This window comes from Arachis hypogaea, chromosome 10 (assembly GCF_003086295.3).
Source record: "Arachis hypogaea cultivar Tifrunner chromosome 10, arahy.Tifrunner.gnm2.J5K5, whole genome shotgun sequence".
Classification (NCBI taxonomy): domain Eukaryota; kingdom Viridiplantae; phylum Streptophyta; class Magnoliopsida; order Fabales; family Fabaceae; genus Arachis; species Arachis hypogaea.
The window spans coordinates 21240291-21243745 of record NC_092045.1 but is presented as its reverse complement, the minus strand read 5'-3'; positions in this window follow the sequence as shown (position 1 = coordinate 21243745).

Sequence of the window (3455 nt, the reverse complement as noted above, 5' to 3'; positions counted from 1 at the left end):
TTTCAAATTCTTTAAACACAATCTTCAAAATCAATAAAAAAATTAATATTCAACAAATCCATTTAAATAATAATAATAATAAAATTATTTTCAAAGTCACTTCCTAACCCCCTCCCCCTTTAAAAAATTGGTATACAAAATGAATGCATCGATAGATATTATATGATATTATCAAGTGGAAGAAAACTATATTCTTTATTTCTTCAATAATGCTACATAATCAAAAATCACATATAAATAAATAAAATTGTATATTTAAAAACATTCTTATCTATAAAAAATTGTGAATCATTCTCTTTAATTAATTGATACAATTAATTTTTTCTATAAATATCTTCTTTTATTTAATTTAATTCCATCAAAAATCAACTCAAATTTTATGAAAATCAAATTTTAAAAATATCTCCCTAATTGTTAGCATATTACATCAATAATTATACAATCTTTATTTCAAATAAAAGTTTTAAATTATTATATTATTAGCTCTAAAAAATATTTTTAAATCACGACAAGATATTTTATAAAAAAAATTCCAAAATCTCAAATCTGATTAGTCTTAATATTTTGAAAATTAGAAACATAAAAAAAATTATTGGTTTATGACCTATAAAATAAAAAGAAGAGTAAAGTATCTTTTTGTCCCCAATGTTTGGGATAAATTTTATTTATGTCCCTAACGTTTAAATCGTCTTATTTGTATCCCTACGTTTGTAAAAGTGATTCAATGTTATCCTGCCGTCAATTACACATCATGAACGCTTTAATTTGAGTTTTAAAAATCTCTTCTTGAAGTTAGAATAATATCTGGGATAGAATCGATGATCCACTATGAAAAATAGCTCATTAAAAATTGAAATTAATTCCTACAATATTTACATAATTCACTTTTCTAGGGACATAATTGAATCTAAACACAAATAGTGGGTATAATATTAAAATCGAACACATTCAAGTGAGACCTAATTGAGAATGAATACATCTAAGTGAGAATAATTGAAAAATATAATCTTATTTGTTAGTATAATTGATAGTAGGATAACATTGAATCACTTTTATAAACGTTAGAGATACAAATAGGACGATTTAAACGTTAGGAACACAAATATGACTTACTCCAAATGTTGGGGACAAAAACGATACTTTACTCTAAAAAAACAAATACTAAATAATAATAAATTAATTTCAATTTGTTTATTATTGAGGTTATGTGTTTGAAATTATGGATGTTATATATAATTTATGGAAGTTAAATTAGAAATACAATCCTGTTACACATCCAAGTTTTTTTGGCAGCGCAACTAAATTCAACCAAGTCGGCCTAAACCCAACAAAAAACACTTTCATTACACGCAGCGTGTACACACGCGCGCTTCACTAACGCAAACATATCATTCTTTGTCTTCACGTTCCTTCTTCTTCTTCTTCTTCGTGTTCTTCCTTCTTCTTCTTCATATTCCTCCTTCTTCTTCTTCGCGTTCATTCTTCTTCTTCGCGTGCTTTCTCTCCGTCGTTGTTCTTTTATTGTTGCTGTTGTGGCTATGTTTTTTCTTTTCCTCCTTTTCTTCCTAGTAATTTTGTAGTTTTGATTTTTCTTCTTTTTGTTATTTTATTCATCTTAAGAGAGTGAAACAAAAAGAATTATGAGAAAATGAAATAAGAAAAAGAAGAAAATGAAGAAGAAGCAGTAAAATATGAGGAGGAGGAAGAACTTAGTTTTGAATTTTGCAGAATTTATCAGAATAAAAATACACCAAAATTTCTTAACAAATACACATAAATTTCTTAGTTTTTACAACAAAACTTTACTACAAAAGCACAAAAATGTCTTCTTTAACGCTACATTTTTTTCTTCTTATTTTTATCCTTATTTTTTTCTTTTTTTTAGTTGAATGAATGTAGGTTCATCTTCTTCCTACTATATTTGTGGCATTATGTGTTTCTTCTTCTTCTTTGTTTGATTTTTTTATTTTTACTATTCTTGTTAAGAGAGTAAAATAAGAAAAAATTTGAGAAGTTAAAACAAGAAAGAAAAGATGAATAAAAAAAGAAAAAAAAAAGAAGAAAAATTTTGAATTATGCAGAACTTATCAGAATAAAAAGACATCGAAATATCTTAACAATACACACAATTTTTTTAGTTTTTACACCAAAAGTTTGCTACAAAAGCACAAAAATACAAAAATGTATTTTTTAATGCTATTTTTTTCTTCTTCTTTTTTCTTATTTCTTTCTTTTTTTTAGTTGAATGAATGTAGGTTTATTCTCTTTCTAGTAATTTTGCAGTATTATATATTTCTTCTTCTTCTTTGTTTGATTTTTTTATTTTTATTCTTATTAAGAGAGTAAAACAATAGGAAATTTGAGAAGATAAAATAAGAAGAAAAATATGAATAAAAAAAAAGAGGATGATGATGAAAAAGAAGAAGAAGAAGAAGCAGCAGAAGATGAGGAGAAGAAAGAGAAAGAGTTTTGAATTATTCAGAACTTATCAGACTAAAAATATACTGAAATTTCTTAACAAATATACATAATTTTTTTAGTTTTTACACTGAAACTTTGCTACAAAAGCACAAAAATGTCTTCTTTAATGCTACATTTTTTTATTTCTTTCTTTCTTTTAATTGAATGAATGTAGGTTCATTGTTTTTATTCTTGTTAATAGAGTAAAACAAAAAGAAACTTGAGAATATAAAACAAGAAGAAAAAGATGAATAAAAAAAGAAGAGGATGATGATGAAAAAGAAGAAGAAGAAGAAGAATAAGAAGAAGAAGAAGTTGTAAGACATAGAGTAATTTATCATGACCTAATGCAAATAGTTATGGAATGATTAACACTTTAGTACCGCAACATTTCATTAGCAAGTTAATGTGTGTAGAAGTATCGGATAAATTGTGCACTTTTTGGTCGAGTTGTAGATAATATTCTCCACCACCTTGAAGAAGGAAGAGTTAGACTTACCCCTCATCATTGTGTTGAGTTTCGAATTATGCAAAACTTATCAGAATAAAAATATATTGAAATTTCTTAACAAATACACATAAATATCTTAGTTTTTACATCGAAATTACTTATGATTACGACACGCAAACTCAGTTCACAAACAAGCATACAAACAAGATTGAATCATGAACAAAAATACATCAAAATTAATTTTGGATCAAATAATATCATTAATATGATAAAAATTCAACAATAACGATAATAATAATGACGATAACGATAAAGAAGATGACGATGACAATAACAATGATGACGACAATCGATATAATGATAACGATGATGATGATGATAGAAAAGGAGGAGAAGAAAACCAATGAAAAAAAGAAATTAAACGAAAAAAAAAAGAAACAGGAAGAAAAGGTAGTGATGGTGGTGGCAACAACGATAATTAAAGGAAAATAAAGAGAAAAATAAAAAAGAGAAAAAAACAACTGAGATGTTAGTAAGAAGAAGA